This window comes from Mus musculus, chromosome 1 (assembly GCF_000001635.26).
Source record: "Mus musculus strain C57BL/6J chromosome 1, GRCm38.p6 C57BL/6J".
NCBI lineage: Eukaryota > Metazoa > Chordata > Mammalia > Rodentia > Muridae > Mus > Mus musculus.
The window spans coordinates 78,937,828-78,956,662 of NC_000067.6; the positions used below are offsets into that span (position 1 = coordinate 78,937,828).

The following is an 18,835-nucleotide window of genomic DNA, read 5'->3' on the forward strand; positions in this document are numbered from 1 at the left end:
TCTGGAACTTTATGAAGAAATGTGGTTAAGTCTTTAAATTCATTTAAAACTCATTCCCACCCACTTCTAAAGCAGCTTTGAGGCGACTAAGAGCCCAAGAAATCGAAGCAGCAACTGAAATTCGTCATTATGTGCTGTGCTGGAGGTGATTTGGTTGGTGGAAGCTTAATGGGTTTGTTATTTGGTAAGGATTTATACGTTTTTATCGCTTTTTTATTTTTACATAATTTTCATCAGTACTGATGATTTGGAAAACAAATGCAAATGCTTCTAAACTTACAATTTTGGGAAAGAGGTTCTGAAAGCATTAACATTGAATTTTTGGGTAGTGAGGTATGTGCTGGGTGAATACAGTCATGGTAGATGTTCTAGTTGCATTATGTTGCTGCGATAAGGGACTTTGATGAAAAGCAACCTAGGGAAGGAAAGGGTTGTATTTTTTATATTTCTAGGTCCCTGTACATCACTAAGAGAAGTCAGGGCAGAAAATTGATGTAGAAGCCATGCTGGATGGTTTGCTCACTTACACTCCTGCTTAGCTAGACTTCATATATAGCTCAGGACCTTCTATGCAGACATTGTTTTTTTCCACAGTGGAATGGGTCTTTCTACTTCAATTTTTAATAATAAAGACAATTCCTTATGGACATGTCCATAGACCAACCTGCTGAAAACAATTACTGAATTGAATGTCTTTCCAGATGGTTCTAGGCTGTGTCAAGTTGACAGCTAAAGCTAAGTAGGACACTAGGTGACTACAAATTTGGCATGCTTAGAATGAAAGAGTTTAAAATTCCGTTGTTACTATCTATTATGGTTCATGTTGTCTTATCCAAAATTTAAAGCTTGTTGCTTCTCAGAAGATTGATGTTTATCTGGAAACAGTAGAAATGGACCTGGCAATGATTTTCAGGGGCTTTCATTTCTATCCTGCTGGTAGTGTTTAGCACGCTGTCGATTGACTAGAGAACTGTAATTAATCAATCAATCAAAGGCACCAACATCTCTGAGACTAACACACATCTTAAGATTGCTATCAATCCAGAGATATAACCTTCATTTATTTTTAAATTTTTACTATTATTTTTGGCAATTGTATATGTGTGTAGAATGTGTCATGATCATTTTAACCCCCATTGCTCCTGTTTCTCCCTCTTCCTCTCCTGCTGATTACCGACTATACTCTTCCTAAGTACACTCTTACTACCTACTATCCTCATGGTGTGTGTGTGTGTGTGTGTGTGTGTGTGTGCTGAAGACAGCGTTTGAAGTACTTCCCTTTCTCCCCTAGCCTTACAGTCTTTGCTGCCTCACTTTGCGATGTGCCTTGAGCCTTGGAGGCAGGTGACATAGATGTCCCATTTAGAGCTGAGCACTCAATATTCAGTATTCACTCAATAGTCAGTATTCCCAGCAGTCTGACCAGTTGTGAGTCTTCATTAACAGTCACCGTCCACGAGAAGAAGCTTCTCCAACCCAGCCTGAGAGTAGCACCAGCTTTTGAGTATAAAGCTGACTATTTGGGAGGCAGTGTGACTTCGCATCCATTTGGCAGAACATCAGTAGTACAGTCTCCCCTTGGGGCTGTGATTACATAGGAGCAAAAGTGGTTAGAATTCTTAGTGGAATAAAAGCTCTCCAAGCTCAAGGTGGCTACATTCTCTCAGTGATGCCATCAAGAAACCACTTATGGATGGTTGGAGACAGGTTTTGATTCTGCTTGTTTGAAAACTTTCAATTGGCAACTTGGTAAGATACAGGAAGTACCAGTAATCAGAGCTTACAGAATGGGTGTTGGGACTGGCAGAGAGTCCAGAGATAGGCTTGAAGAAGTCATCCATTGTTCCATTGCCAACACTCTAAGCTGAACATTCACTTAGAGGAATTTCCTGGAATAATAAAACATCTTAAGAATACCTTAACAAATTTACTGCACTTATATTTTATATACATATACATAGTCATAAAATACGCTTTATATGGTTATTTACCAAATAGTTTTCTTTCTTAAATGCACATGAAATGAACATTTAGGGTATCATATTATAGACAAAATATGGAACTCATATTGTTTCAGTTTCTATAACTAATATGGCCAAGGCCACCAATGATGACAGCTTAGCCCTGTAATTCCAAAAAGGCCAAAACAGTTAAGAGAAAGCAAAGACATCCTGTGTTATTGTTGCAGGAAGCCTGGTGCTCTTTCCAAAGAAGCCTGTGACTCAGGAGCTGCTGCCTTGATTATGGGAAAAAGTGAGACTGGGAGCTACACATGTGTTTCCAATTTGTCATTGAGGAGGCCCATGTGCCAACAATGTATTCTATTCTTAAGGATCATGGGAATCTATTTTCCAGTCTCCCTTTCTCAACCTTCTGTTCAATGTGTATACAACAGTATATTTTTATAAACATACTTTATGCTACCTCCTGCCCCCCTTTTCCCAACGAATCTGCAGATATTTTTTGTTACTTCCTCTTCAGGGAATTCTGGGTAAAAACATAATAAGGATGAGTCTTAGTTTTAAAGCTTATAATAATGACGTGCGCATCCTTCTCAATGTCGATGTGATGGGCAGATAAGATCACCCTGTTTCTCTGGGAATAAATACCCTGTAAATCTAGGAATGGCAGTGGCAGGTTACATCAGTCAATGGAACAGGATATGGCTTGCATATAAAGTCAGGACCTCAGCATTTGGACTTCAGACAGATTTGAACAGGTGATGGGATTTTTGTTAACATGCCACAAGTACTTATCTTAAGATAAAATGTTCAATAAAAAATATTTTATGGGCTGGAGAAATGGCTCAGTGGCCAAGAGTGCTCATTTGCTCAAGCATAAGAATTGCGCCTTGCATTCCAGAACCTACCCAAACTGTATGTGTCTGGAAAGGGCTTATTTCTGTTCTGAGAGGTCTGATACCCTCTTCTGGCTTCTGTGTGCACACCACTATATATGCTCACAGACACAGACACAGGAATGTGCATGTACACATGCATGAATACATAGGCAAGGGAAGGAAATCTCTTAACAATACTTCATTCAAGTCCTTTATAACCAACACTATCTTTGAAAAATTCTGTTTCCAAATCAATGCCAATCTGTTTGGAGCTTCAGACAGTGGCCTATCTTTCTCCCCTATAATTTGCATACTCTATTTTTAGGTGATCAAATGGATGGGGCAGTCCCTGAGAATTGTCAGGGAAGTCTACGGCCATTATTTTCAAATCATGTCTTCAGTAGAAAGGGCTCTAAAAGCCACATGTGGCTATAGGCCTAGTGATAGATGGGGAACTGCCAAGACGTGTAGGGAATCACAGTTCCACAATGAGAAAAACCAAAGAAGGCGAAACTCTCTTCTCTCTGCACTCAGTCTTTCAAAAAAACAAAACAAACAAACAAACAAACAACCCCAACCCATTTAAGCATCAGTGATATGGCACGGGGCACTCCTGGAAAGCCTGGTGCACAGCAATAAACAGTGTTAACCCTTTGCTCATGGATGAAAAAGTCAAATAAGTTCAGTTAATTCTACATAAACCATATAGTGTATTAGAAGGTGATGAGTTGAAAGGTTATAAAAAGTAGAAAATGGGCACTGTTAATGTGACCTGATGGGAGAGCGGCTATTGGGGAGAGGTAATTAGCAAGGGAAAATGTGGGCACAAACTCGAGGAAAGTTAGGCAAAATTAATGGGAGGATGCTTATCTTCAGGCAGACACAAGAGTGTGACCAGTTTCAATGCTGGAGCATGCTACGAGTGTTGGATAGACTGAGTGATATGAATGTGTCTGATGGAGGGAGAGAGGCAGGGCGAGGTGAGGGGAAGGGGAGTGTGGGGCAGCTGGACAAATGACAGGTTAAAAGGGAAGGACTATCATCTGAGACACAGCACTGTGGCTGTGAGTCCTCTCCTGATAGGGCCTCTGGGCAGTAGCTTCCCTCCAACATCAGACAGCCCAGTGTCACCTCAGCCTTCACATATGAGGATTCTGAGTTCTGCATCATTTTTCTCTATGCTGCAGTGAAGCTCTTCCTTTGGAGAAACCCAGGTTTCAGTTTTACAACACCTCTTTAAAGAGGCCTTTTAAAAACACTGCTGTCCATTCCCCCAAGTTGCATTTTTATTTATGAAGTGATACCTGATTTCTACAAGAAAACCTGCATGTTATACAGATCAAACCAAACAACAGAAAATCAAAACAAAAATCTCTGTGATTTCTATATAAAGAAACCTACCCATCTCTGAAGGAGTATACTTTAAACCATCCTACTAAGTAAACACTGGCCAAGGACTAGGCCTTGAATAAGCTTTCTGGAGAAACATGCCTAAGTAAATAGAGACAACTATCTCAATGAGTAGTGTACGCCCTTTCTACTGTTTGCTGGCTTTGATAGTCTCACTATAAAGCTTAGACTAGCCTTGAATTTGTAATCCTGATCTAGCTTCCCATGTGATGGACTTACAGGTTTCTGCCACAATATTTGCCCCACTCCTGGTATCTACAGTACTGGGCTTGTTGTTTATATTTTTTCATTCATTTCTTTGATACCAGAATTCCTGCTCCATTAACCACTGGGCCAGTTGTAGGTTTGAGGATGGATGCATGGCCAAGTAACAAGAACTGAACTGGTTATGAGAACTTCCCTGCTAAAGCCACCATGGAGATGTTACTGAGAGAGTTGCTAACTATCTACTGGAGTATATGTGACAATGGTGCTTTCCATATGAAAAAGGAGAGGCTGAGACCTGGTGACATGGTAAGGAACATGGGAACATGGTAGAATTGATGTCATGGTTGACATCCTGGTGACATGGTGGAGGACCTGGTAATGTGGTATGGATCCTGGTAATATGGTATCCTAGTAATGGGGTCTTTACTCCTTGCTGTACCTGAATCTATAGCATTCTTGTTCAATGTAGCTATCAATACACTGGTGTGAGCTAAGTTGCTCTCACAATCAAATGAATCCTAAGAGCACAGGCATCAGCTGGTTTCAACCCTCTTTACCAACAAATAACGATTCCCATCCAAGCTGAGGTACCACAGGGCCCTAAAAGGAGCAAGGCTTCTGGATGTCATAACTGGTGGGCTGGTTTGTCACCTTGACACAAAATTAAATCACTTGGGAAGAGGGAACCTCTATAGATAAATTGCCCCCCCCCCCATCAAATTGAACCATGGGTACATTTGTGGGTATTTTCTTAAATGTTAATTGATGTAGGAGAACCTAGTCTACTGTGGGCAGTGTCATTCCTAGGCAGGTGGGTCTGGGCTGCATAAGAAAAGTAGCTGAGAAAGTCATGGAAGCAAGCCAGTAAGCAGTGTTCCCCTGTGGTCTCATCTCTGTTTCACCTCTTGCCTCTGGGTTTCTGCCTTGAGTTCTTGTCTGGGCTTCCCTTGATGTTAAGACTCTAAAGTGTAAGATGACCACCACCACCCCAACACACACTCAAGTTGCTTTTGGTTATGGTGTTTATTAATGACAGAAAGCAAATTAATATACCTGTTGTGGTGATAAGTTTGCTCTCATGGGGTTCGTGCTGTGCCCCATTGCTGGTTTGGAAGTCTATATACAAGAGTTTCTTCTCTAGTATAGAGATTTGACTTCCTTCTCCAACTTATGTATCCTTAGTTACTGCTTAATCATTATAAAGAGCCCTAAAGGACCTTAGAAAATTAAATTAGGCTTATCAGCATGCAAAATTTCAAGCTCATTTAGGAGGGCCCTAGAAATGCAATTTCTTCATATCTTCTTCCTTTCCCCAAATGAAAGCTTTCTAGCTATGAGGTAAATTTGTTCCACATTTTAAAGTCACTTATGTTATTGGATTTTAGGACAAGCCAAGAGGAAAAATTGATTTGCTCTTTGCTTGTTTCTTACTTTGGTGTCTGTTTCCCCACATCTTGTGTCACCAATGACCCATGGTGCTCAGAAGGATCCTAGTCTCCAGTGTTTGCCCAGCTGACAGAGCCACACTGTCCAAAAGTAACTACAGAGCAACCCATTTCTGGGTATATATGGAAATTAATTGAAAACAGGATCTTGAAGAGGTATTTGGACATCCATAGTTATTATGATATCATTCAAAATAGACACAAAGTGGGAGAAAGCTAAATCTCTCTCAGTGGATAAAAAAGATGAAAGAAATAGCATTTATACTCAATGGAATATTAGTCAGCCTTAGAAGGAAGGGAAAAGCTTACCACATAGCTACAAGTGGTGGAACCAGGATCCCGAATCTGGCTAATTTGATTCCATAGTCATAGGTAATAATTTCCCTGCACATAGATGTACATAAGTACCATAGATCACTCATCCCAGGCAGTCATGGCCATCATATCAGGCCCATGTGGACTTTTAAGTGCAGCTTGCGAACGTAGACAGTTGACACCTACCGTCAGCCCACGATGTGCAAAGCAGATGTGTTTGGCACCTTTGGACTGCTGAGCTGCTGAATCCCTGATACCACATTGATTAAGCATCATATTTTCCTATTTGATTTCTCTGCTTTTCATGAGGTTATTATTTAGTGTGCAGCAATAAGGGAGAGTAAACACAGCTCTGACTTTTGGGAAGTAAATATCAGCTAGAATAAGCATTTGGACTCCCTCAAGGCTTTTAAATCTACTGAAATGTCAGGTGCAATGAGATTCTGGGCAAAGGACAGCACAGCAAATCTGTGGATATTATAAAAGTTCCCCCAACGCTGAGGGACTCAAGTGTACCAACCGAGCCTTAACTTGGCTGGAGTCTCCTGGGGTCATTTGATGGCTCTAAATTTATCTCCATTGGTGGTCACAAGTGAACATTTAAGGTAGCTGTCAGTTCAGGTAATTATCTAAACTACAAGTACAGATCTCTGCCCCAGGGTCTCTTTACCACATCAGGAGCATCATGTGGAGAGGACTGGCTGGCTCACACCCCATTGGAGAGAGGAGAGAGCTGTGTGGAGAAACTAGTAATCAAAAGATTTGGCTTTCCTGGGTGACCCTGTTAAAGAGGAATTTTACGTAAGGGTTTCTAGGAGAAAAAACATATTTTGGTTTATTTTTCTATTTAATATAAATATACATTCCCCAGACAAAGGCACAGTGTGATCTGTGGTCTGGGGTACCCAGTGGCACTAGAGAGAGAAAGCTTGACATCTAACCATTCCTACCACCTTTGGTTTTAGACCAGAAATATCCACACTAGGATCCTTATATTTCCTTGCCCGAATCTTAAGTCTTCCCACGTGAATATTCCACATACTAGTTGGACACTAATAAAAGATGATTTTCCCATGTGTAAATATTTCAGATGGGTCAAAATTTATGGCTGGGTTTTTATAGGCCATTGAAATGAAATGGTTATATTTCTTAAAATATTTTTCCCCATCACTTATATAGCTCTAGCCTGGGGAGAAGGGACTTTCAATGCTAATATCAAATGTCATGCAGCTGAGGTATAATAATAACAGTGGCCTCAGGTCTCAGTCCTGGCACCAAGTTGAGTAGAGCCACTAGCACAGCTGTAATTCGACATCCTTATTTAAAAGGCTTTTCTATTTTCTCTGTGTTGAAAATATTGTCAGCATTTACTTCATGTGAATATTGATTAAGACTCTAAAATAAGTTTCTGTTGAGTATTTTTTTTTCTTGGCTGTTTTTGTACTTTACAAACCCGTGGAAAGACAAAGACACCTTCAAGGTATACTTTTCAAGATCTTTAACTTACTATTTCTCAGAAGTTAACTCTCCTTTAATTGGAGCTTAAAAGCCCATGCTGGGAACTCATAAATCTCTAAGAAAGCCTATTAATTAAGGGAAGTTTAGATAATTTATAGTAGTTTTGAGAAATACTCAAGTCACAGAAAAAAGTGCTCTGAAATTCACATTCTCCTTATTTTGACCTCTGGAAACTTCTGATTTATTATCATGAGCTTGGGTGGTTGATGTATTCTGCAGATGACAATTCAGGCATTGAGGGGCTCTACACAGTGGTTTTATGACTGTGTGTGTGGGAATAAGGCAGTGATCTGGTGGGAGTGAAATCAGGGCTATCAAGTCCCTTAGTGCCAAGGAGCTCGGTAGTCAACGGTTCATAGCCTAATAAGTCTCAGAATTGCAGTGACTGTTGCAGTGCCTTGTTTTCTGAGGTTGAATACAATTATTTCTATTCCAATCTTAGCTTTAGCTGAGACACTATTTGGCATTATTCTTTCTTCTATGAACTATAGTCTGGAGACAAGGATTCTGAAAGCAGCTATACACCCTTTTCCTCCTGTGCTGTTCGTTCCCATGTCCTTTCTTTGAAACCTGCATTAAAAGCAGAGAGTGTTGTCTCCATGAGGCAAAGAGCACAGTGTAATCTAAGAGGAAATGGAAGGGGTAGGCAACATCATCATTATTATTTTTAATCCCCAAGAACCTTTTTGAGATCACGATATGTAGAGACAGACGTTGGTCCTGAGGATATATGAAATTGTGACACTGATCTGTCCTAAGGAAGAAACAAGAAAAACAAGTAGATAACTTGCGTTGGTAACCTCCTGGACACCTGTGGAGTCTGACTTTGAAGCAAGGGGCTTCATGCTGTTATTTTCCACTAGGAGGTGTGTTTATCTATTCTCTATTGCTATAACAAAATACCAGAGGCTAGAAACTTCATAATGAAAGAGATTTTCCTTTAGCTCACAGCTGGAGGGTCAAGGGCATGACACTGGCATCACCTAGGCCCAGTAGCAATGATCTCAGCCAGATGGCATCATAACAGTATGAACTGTGAACACACACACACACACACACACACACACACACACACACACCCACACACCACACACACACACACACACACACACACACACACACACACACACACACACACATGAGGGAGGAATCACATGGCAAAACAGAGATCCAGAGTGACGAAAGGACTCAGAAACAACCTCAAATGCCCCTTAAAAGGCCCTCTCTGTTTTACACACAGAGGACCAAGCTCACAGCACATGAACTCTTGGGAATACACCGAAAACATCAAGGGAGACAAGCAGAGCATAGATACATAGGTGTGATGGTTGACAATAACAGGCATGATGGGTGAATGTCCCAGAGGGACATCTTTGAATATAGAAGGATGAATCCCCTTCTCCCACTGCAATTTATGAAGCAACCTTAAGTATTGGATTACTTGGTGGTCCAGCCCCTGTGCCGATAGCCAGCAATATTTTAAGCATGCTCTCCAGGGTTGTTTCAGGACATTTGTATAGTAAGTCAATCGCTCACTATGCCTCTTTTAATTGTAAAAACACATTTCAATCTTTGTTGCTCTGCTGAGCAAATCTGGTGTTACCGTTGGCTTATGAAGCATGTCAGCCTGACTGTTTAGGAGACTACAGATATCTAACGATGTTGCAAGTTCAGTTCCTGAACAGGGAACCCATCACTGATTTTTATGGACAGTTCTTCAGATGAGGTTCACATTTCTAGAACTTTTGACATGTGTGCATATGACCCATTAAGTATATGAGTGGTGAGGCTTAATGGCTAGTGGCTCCTTATTAGAGGTTCCTCAGTACTGTAAAGAGAAGCACTTTATTCTGTGAAGACTGCTTACTGAGGGTGAAAATTATGAGTTGTTTTGTAACTTAAGCTCTAATTTATGAGCTCAGGATATGTGAGATTAAAACTCAGAATCCACGGACTGGCCAAGCAAGCCAAGAGAGATCCTGCTAGGAGCAGATGCTAATGTCTTTCGTGTACACCCATTGTATCAGCTGGAAAGAGAATCCCAATAGTCTCATAAGCAGAATAGAAGTATTGAGCAGAAACATTATGTCTAATGTTATTGAAGTGTGGTGGCTGGCAGTCTAGACCTAATATGTTCCACAAAGTAGTGGTCCAATATTCTTTTAATTAATCACGCTTATTGATAGGGTGCACCCCTCATTTATATTTATGTCTAAGATAGATGCTATAACTATGGTCATCATGTCTGTGTTTCTGAATTCCCTATAAGAAGGTTTCTAGCATGTTTCATGTATTATTTTCTTTTAATATCCAAAATTTAGTTTGTTGAGAGACCACAGAAAAGGGTGACAAATGACTTTGAGTGCGTTAAAATAAGAGATCAAAGTATTCTGCTAAGGCTTGGTGCTTTCATCATAAGAATGGGAAAGATGTTAAGGCATCTACCAGTATATTGTCCTGAAGGGAGACATCCTACATGTGCCACGAGTAGATCTAGGAAAGGAGGCCTTCTGGATCTGATAATGGGAGAAATCTGGATAAAATTTTGATTGAAGGGACTTTAGGAAAATATGGAAAAGTAAGAGTAATAGGGAAATCAAATATGGACATCTTAAATCAAATATGGACAACTCTTGGGAGTTTAAAAAAGAACAAATATTAGAAGAATTAGAGCAGACGTAAAGGAGAAACATGGATACGGGCATACCATTATATGCCCCCCCATTTCTCCTTCTTTGTATTTCAGCATATTTGTATGACTACAGAAATATTTAGTAGAGATTACAAAATGGTTACACATAAGAGAAGGACAGTCATAACAATTTATCTTCAATAAACAAGCCATGTGGGGTCCTGGACAATCTACCATGCCTCAGATGGTAAGAGGCCAGATGATAGGTAGGTGAACAGAGAGGAGTATCCCAGAGCTTCTGGATGGCTGTATTAATGGAAGGTGGTAGTGTGAACACACTTTTAGGGTGGTGATTTCCTCAGTGAGTTAACCAGCAAGGTCACCATACCATGGTGGGAAAATAAGAAGCAGAAAATATAGAGTAGTTATCATAGGCATTAGGACATCAACTTGTGATTTAGGAAATGGCAAAGAGTGGACTATTAACAACATTATCTGTTAATTAATTAGAGGAAGGCTTTAATAGACCAAGTAAGGAAATCAGATCTCCAAGATGGAGCATGGAACAGAAAGGCAGAGTACAGGACAGAATTAGAGGGGCAGAACTTGTGACAGAAAGGGGGTCTCCTCAGTACTTACTGTAGAGCTTTATGCATAAAGAGGGAAGAAATGAACCAGAAGATATCAGAAGATCATCAGGGACCCACGTGCATTCAGATCTGTAAGTAATATGAAAGTGAATGAGTTCTGTATTTGGGTCTCAGTGTGTGTATTTATATTGTAAGTATGCTTGCGATAATTCTGAACATTGGAATTAGCTCTGAGTTTTCTGGTGTTCAGGCAAGGATGCAAACAAAACATAATGGCTTGTATGGCTTACATTGTCTGATAAACAATGCATACTATTTTCTTTTTTTTTTTCCATTTTTTATTAGGTATTTAACTCATTTACATTTCCAATGCTATACCAAAAGTCCCCCATATCCACCCACCCCCCACTCCCCTGCCCACCCACTCCCCCTTTTTGGCCCTGGTATTCCCCTGTACTGGGGCATATAAAGTTTGCAAGTCCAATGGGCCTCTCTTTCCAGTGATGGCCGACTAGGCCATCTTTTGATATATATGCAGCTAGAGTCAAGAGCTCCGGGGTACTGGTTAGCTCATAATGTTGTTCCACCTATAGGGTTGCAGATCCCTTTAGCTCCTTGGCTACTTTCTCTAGCTCCTCCATTGGGAGCCCTATGATCCATCCATTAGCTGACTGTGAGCATCCACTTCTGTGTTTGCTGGGCCCCGGCATAGTCTCACAAGAGACAGCTACATCTGCGTCCTTTCAATAAAATCTTGCTAGTGTATGCAATGGTGTCAGCGTTTGGATGCTGATTATGGGGTGGATCCCTGGCTATGGCAGTCTCTACATGGTCCATCCTTTCATCTCAGCTCCAAACTCCGTCTCTGTAACTCCTTCCATGGGTGTTTTGTTCCCAAATCTAAGGAGGGGCATAGTGTCCACACTTCAGTCTTCATTCTCCTTGAGTTTCATGTGTTTAGCAAATTATATCTTATATCTTGGGTATCCTAGGTTTGGGGCTAATATCCACTTATCAGTGAATACATATTGTGTGAGTTTCTTTGTGAATGTGTTACCTCACTCAGGATGATGCCCTCCAGGTCCATCCATTTGGCTAGGAATTTCATAAATTCATTCTTTTTAATAGCTGAGTAGTACTCCATTGTGTAGATGTACCACATTTTCTGTATCCATTCCTCTGTTGAGGGGCATCTAGGTTCTTTCCAGCTTCTGGCTATTATAAATAAGGCTGCTATGAACATAGTGGAGCATGTGTCCTTCTTACCTGTTGGGGCATCTTCTGGATATATGCCCAGGAGAGGTATTGCTGGATCCTCCGGTAGTACTATGTCCAGTTTTCTGAGGAACCGCCAGACTGATTTCCAGAGTGGTTGTACAAGCCTGCACTCCCACCAACAATGGAGGAGTGTTCCTCTTTCTCCACATCCTCGCCAGCATCTGCTGTCACCTGAATTTTTGATCTTAGCCATTCTGACTGGTGTGAGGTGGAATCTCAGGGTTGTTTTGATTTGCATTTCCCTGATGATTAAGGATGTTGAACATTTTTTCAAGTGCTTCTCTGCCATTCGGTATTCCTCAGGTGAGAATTCTTTGTTCAGTTCTGAGCCCCATTTTTTAATGGGGTTATTTGATTTTCTGAAGTCCACCTTCTTGAGTTCTTTATATATGTTGGATATTAGTCCCCTATCTGATTTAGGATAGGTAAAGATCCTTTCCCAATCTGTTGGTGGTCTTTTTGTCTTATTGACGGTGTCTTTTGCCTTGCAGAAACTTTGGAGTTTCATTAGGTCCCATTTGTCGATTCTCGATCTTACAGCACAAGCCATTGGTGTTCTGTTCAGGAATTTTTCCCCTGTGCCCATATCTTCAAGGCTTTTCCCCACTTTCTCCTCTATAAGTTTCAGTGTCTCTGGTTTTATGTGAAGTTCCTTGATCCACTTAGATTTGACCTTAGTACAAGGAGAGAGGAATGGGTCGATTCGCATTCTTCTACACGATAACAACCAGTTGTGCCAGCACCAATTGTTGAAAATGCTGTCTTTCTTCCACTGGATGGTTTTAGCTCCCTTGTCGAAGATCAAGTGACCATAGGTGTGTGGGTTCATTTCTGGATCTTCAATTCTATTCCATTGGTCTACTTGTCTGTCTCTATACCAGTACCATGCAGTTTTTATCACAATTGCTCTGTAGTAAAGCTTTAGGTCTGGCATGGTGATTCCGCCAGAAGTTCTTTTATCCTTGAGAAGACTTTTTGCTATCCTAGGTTTTTTGTTATTCCAGACAAATTTGCAAATTGCTCCTTCCAATTCGTTGAAGAATTGAGTTGGAATTTTGATGGGGATTGCATTGAATCTGTAGATTGCTTTTGGCAAGATAGCCATTTTTACAATGTTGATCCTGCCAATCCATGAGCATGGGAGATCTTTCCATCTTCTGAGATCTTCTTTAATTTCTTTCTTCAGAGATTTGAAGTTTTTATCATACAGATCTTTCACCTCCTTAGTTAGAGTCATGCCAAGATATTTTATATTATTTGTGACTATTGAGAAGGGTGTTGTTTCCCTAATTTCTTTCTCAGCCTGTTTATTCTTTGTATAGAGAAAGGCCATTGACTTGTTTGAGTTTATTTTATATCCAGCTACTTCACCAAAGCTGTTTATCAGGTTTAGGAGTTCTCTGGTAGAATTTTTAGGGTCACTTATATATACTATCATATCATCTGCAAAAAGTGATATTTTGACTTCCTCTTTTCCAATTTGTATCCCCTTGATCTCCTTTTGTTGTCGAATTGCTCTGGCTAATACTTCAAGTACTATGTTGAAAAGGTAGGGAGAAAGTGGGCAGCCTTGTCTAGTCCCTGATTTTAGTGGGATTGCTTCCAGCTTCTCTCCATTTACTTTGATGTTGGCTACTGGTTTGCTGTAGATTGCTTTTATCATGTTTAGGTATGGGCCTTGAATTCCTGATCTTTCCAAAACTTTTATCATGAATGGGTGTTGGATCTTGTCAAATGCTTTTTCTGCATCTAACGAGATGATCATGTGGTTTTTGTCTTTGAGTTTGTTTATATAATGGATTACATTGATGGATTTTCGTATATTAAACCATCCCTGCATCCCTGGAATAAAACCTACTTGGTCAGGATGGATGATTGCTTTAATGTGTTCTTGGATTCGGTTAGCGAGAATTTTATTGAGGATTTTTGCATCGATATTCATAAGAGAAATTGGTCTGAAGTTCTCTATCTTTGTTGGATCTTTCTGTGGTTTAGGTATCAGAGTAATAGTGGCTTCATAAAATGAGTTGGGTAGAGTACCTTCTACTTCTATTTTGTGAAATAGTTTGTGCAGAATTGGAATTAGATCTTCTTTGAAGGTCTGATAGAACTCTGCACTAAACCCATCTGGTCCTGGGCTTTTTTTGGTTGGGAGACTATTAATAACTGCTTCTATTTCTTTAGGTGATATGGGACTGTTTAGATGGTCAACTTGATCCTGATTCAACTTTGGTACCTGGTATCTGTCCAGAAATTTGTCCATTTCGTCCAGGTTTTCCAGTTTTGTTGAGTATAGCCTTTTGTAGAAGGATCTGATGGTGTTTTGGATTTCTTCAGGATCTGTTGTTATGTCTCCCTTTTCATTTCTGATTTTGTTAATTAGGATTTTGTCCCTGTGCCCTTTAGTGAGTCTAGCTAAGGGTTTATCTATCTTGTTGATTTTCTCAAAGAACCAACTCCTCGTTTGGTTAATTCTTTGAATAGTTCTTCTTGTTTCCACTTGGTTGATTTCACCCCTGAGTTTGATTATTTCCTGCCGTCTACTCCTCTTGGGTGAATTTGCTTCCTTTTTTTCTAGGGCTTTTAGATGTGTTGTCAAGCTGCTAGTATGTGCTGTCTCCCGTTTCTTCTTGGAGGCACTCAGCGCTATGAGTTTCCCTCTTAGAAATGCTTTCATTGTGTCCCATAGGTTTGGGTACGTTGTGGCTTCATTTTCATTAAACTCTAAAAAGTCTTTAATTTCTTTCTTTATTCCTTCCTTGACCAAGGTATCATTGAGAAGAGTGTTATTCAGTTTCCACGTGAATGTTGGCTTTCCATTATTTATGTTGTTATTGAAGATCAGTCTTAGGCCATGGTGGTCTGATAGGATACATGGGATAATTTCAATATTTTTGTATCTATTGAGGCCTGTTTTGTGACCAATTATATGGTCAATTTTGGAGAAGGTCCCGTGAGGTGCTGAGAAGAAGGTATATCCTTTTGTTTTAGGATAAAATGTTCTGTAGATATCTGTCAGGTCCATTTGTTTCATAACTTCTGTTAGTTTCACTGTGTCCCTGTTTAGTTTCTGTTTCCACGATCTGTCCTTTGAAGAAAGTGGTGTGTTGAAGTCTCCCACTATTATTGTGTGAGGTGCAATGTATGCTTTGAGCTTTACTAAAGTGTCTCTAATGAATGTGGCTGCCCTTGCATTTGGTGCGTAGATATTCAGAATTGAGAGTTCCTCTTGGAGGATTTTACCTTTGATGAGTATGAAGTGTCCCTCCTTGTCTTTTTTGATAACTTTGCGTTGGAAGTCGATTTTATCCGATATTAAAATGGCTACTCCAGCTTGTTTCTTCAGTCCATTTGCTTGGAAAATTGTTTTCCAGCCTTTCACTCTGAGGTAGTGTCTGTCTTTTTCCCTGAGATGGGTTTCCTGTAAGCAGCAGAATGTTGGGTCCTGTTTGTGTAGCCAGTTTGTTAGTCTATGTCTTTTTATTGGGGAATTGAGTCCATTGATATTAAGAGATATTAAGGAAAAGTAATTGTTGCTCCCTTTTATTTTTGTTGTTAGAGTTGGCATTCTGTTCTTGTGGCTGTCTTCTTTTTGGTTTGTTGAATGATTACTTTCTTGGTTGTTCTAGGGCGTGATTTCCGTCCTTGTATTGCTTCTTTTCTGTTATTATCCTTTGAAGGGCTGGATTCGTGGAAAGATATTGTGTGAACTTGGTTTTGTCGTGGAATACTTTGGTTTCTCCATCTATGGTAATTGAGAGTTTGGCCGGGTATAGTAGCCTGGGCTGGCATTTGTGTTCTCTTAGTGTCTGTATAACATCTGTCCAGGCTCTTCTGGCTTTCATAGTCTCTGGTGAAAAGTCTGGTGTAATTCTGATAGGCCTTCCTTTATATGTTACTTGACCTTTCTCCCTTACTGCTTTTAATATTCTATCTTTATTTAGTGCATTTGTTGTTCTGATTATTATGTGTCGGGAGGAATTTCTTTTCTGGTCCAGTCTATTTGGAGTTCTGTATGCTTCTTGTATGATCATGGGCATCTCTTTTTTTATGTTTGGGAAGTTTTCTTCTATTATTTTGTTGAAGATATTAGCTGGCCCTTTAAGTTGAAAATCTTCATTCTCATCAATTCCTATTATCCGTAGGTTTGGTCTTCTCATTGTGTCCTGGATTACCTGGATGTTTTGAGTTAGGATCCTTTTGCATTTTGTATTTTCTTTGACTGTTGTGTCGATGTTCTCTATGGAATCTTCTGCACCTGAGATTCTCTCTTCCATTTCTTGTATTCTGTTGCTGATGCTCGCATCTATGGTTCCAGATCTCTTTCCTAGGGTTTCTATCTCCAGCGTTGCCTCGCTTTGGGTTTTCTTTATTGTGTCTACTTCCCCTTTTAGTTCTAGTATGGTTTTGGTCATTTCCATCACCTGTTTGGCTGTGTTTTCCTGCTTTTCTTTAAGAGCCTGTAACTCTTTAGCAGTGCTCTCCTGTAAATCTTTAAGTGACTTATGAAAGTCCTTCTTGATGTCCTCTATCATCATCATGAGAAATGTTTTTAAATCTGGGTCTAGATTTTCGGTTGTGTTGGGGTGCCCAGGACTAGGTGGGGTGGGAGTGCTGCGTTCTGATGATGGTGAGTGGTCTTGATTTCTGTTAGTAGGATTCTTACGTTTGCCTTTCGCCATCTGGTAATCTCTGAAGCTAGCTGTTTTAGTTGTCACTGTTAAGAGCTTGTTCTTCAGGTGACTCTGTTAGCCTCTATGAGCAGACCTGGAGGGTAGCACTCTCCTTAGTTTCAGTGGGCAGAGTATTCTCTGCAGGCAAGCTCTCTTCTTGCAAGGCAGGTACCCAGATATCTGGTGTTCGAACCAGACTCCTGGCAGAAGTTGTGTTCCACTCACTAGAGGTCTTAGGATCACGTGTGGAATCCTGTGTGGGCCCTTGCGGGTGTCAGGCGACTCAGCTGGCAAGGTAGCCGGGGCTCGAGTGGAGTGGAAGGGGTTTGTGCCCCAGATCAAGCCCGGGTAGCCTGCTTCCCTATGTACCGCAGTCTCAAGTTCCACGCGATTGGATTGGGGTAGGCGCTGTGTTCCACTCACCAGAGGTCTTAGGGTCCCGTGGGGAGTCCCGTGTGGGCCCTTGCGGGTGTTGGGCAAGACTCTGCTGTCAAGGTAGCCCGGGGCTCGAGTCTCAAGTCGAGCGGAAGGGACTTGTGCCCCAGATCAGGCCCGGGTAGCCTGCTTCCCTATGTACCGCAGTCTGGAGTTCCGCGCGATTGGATTGGGGCAGGCACTGTGATCCACTCACCAGAGGTCTTAGGGTCCCGTGGGGAGTCTTGTGTGGACCCTTGCGGGTGTTGGGCAAGACTCTGCTGGCAAGGTAGCCCGGGGCTCCGCATACTATTTTCTAGGTGAGTCAAAGACTGAACATATTACTCTTAGAGAAAATTATTTTGTGGCTTTGTTGACAATAAGCAACTTAATTGAAAATCTCCCTGAAAGCAATTTTACAGAAGACTTTAACTCATTTTACTATGCCCATTCCATATTCCAAATCTACACAGAAGCAGACGGTATTATGTTAATTATTACACTGAGGAGACATTTGTGGAGTATAAAAATAATATAGTCTAGTGGCTTTCTGTTGCTCAGAGCACATAGGGAGAGAATCAAGAGCTCCAGGAGAAGAGTCAAATGCTTGCTGTGTCTTTCAACCTTTAAACACAATTGATCTCAAATGCGTTTAACATTTACTTAGGAATTAAACTACCAGTAAACAGAAAATAAACAGGGGCAGACGACAGGCTGATATTTAATGTTTAGTAGGAATAGTCTGATTGCCACTGTTCTATATAGACATTGGGACACATTGTTGAACAAAATGAACCAAAGATCCTTGTCCTTGTATACCAGGCTCTGAAAGTTAAAGATTCTGATTCTTGCTTCTTGATTGAATAGATAAGATTACTGGTTATGGTGTAGAGACAGAGAAAGTAGCCAAGAGAGGAATGATCTTAAATTTTTTTTTTTTGGTTTTGTTTTGTTTGTCCATGCTGCAGTTCATCAGTGGTGTTTAACATGTGAATTATGCAATTTTTAATGAATCAGGCCCTGACCAGACAGAGGTAGGAAGCTCCAACATAAGGATAGACTGGGCAGCTGTGTGTAAATAGAGATAATGAAAGTTAATTGGGTCAGTTCTTGGTGTAAGATAAGGCTGTCCTTTCCTTTAGAGTCATTCAGGAATGTGGACTATTGGAGGCATGATTCCTTCCTTCTGAGGTATACAGATTGAACTAGAAGCACCATAGAAGTGCCTGAAAAGTCTATAAAATCAATTCTGACTTGGGACTCACTGTTCTTCTCCCTGAGTAAGTGTTTAGTGTGTGCATGGCTCTAGGCTGTGAGTCTGGGCTTGTTTGTGTCTGACGGAAGGAAGGGCCTAGAAATTAGGAAGGGGATTCTGGGAAAGATGTGGTTTGACAGGAATCTGATGCCGTGAAGTCTTAATTTTTACAGTGCTGGTCTGGACTGGTTGCTTCTGGAAGTATCTTAGTTTGGGTTTTATTGCTGTGAAGAAACGCCACTACCATGGCAACTCTTAT

General features: G+C 40.7%; 1 long non-coding RNA gene across 1 annotated transcript in view; it reads right to left on the reverse strand.

Moving 5' to 3' along the window:
• Gm29536 (predicted gene 29536) overlaps window positions 1-18,835 on the reverse strand; it is a 432,889-nt gene that overhangs the window by 146,205 nt on the left and 267,849 nt on the right. The window contains exon 3 of the long non-coding RNA NR_151519.1: window positions 11,006-11,085. This is a non-coding gene — a long non-coding RNA (predicted gene 29536). The remainder of the gene's footprint in view (window positions 1-11,005; window positions 11,086-18,835) is intronic.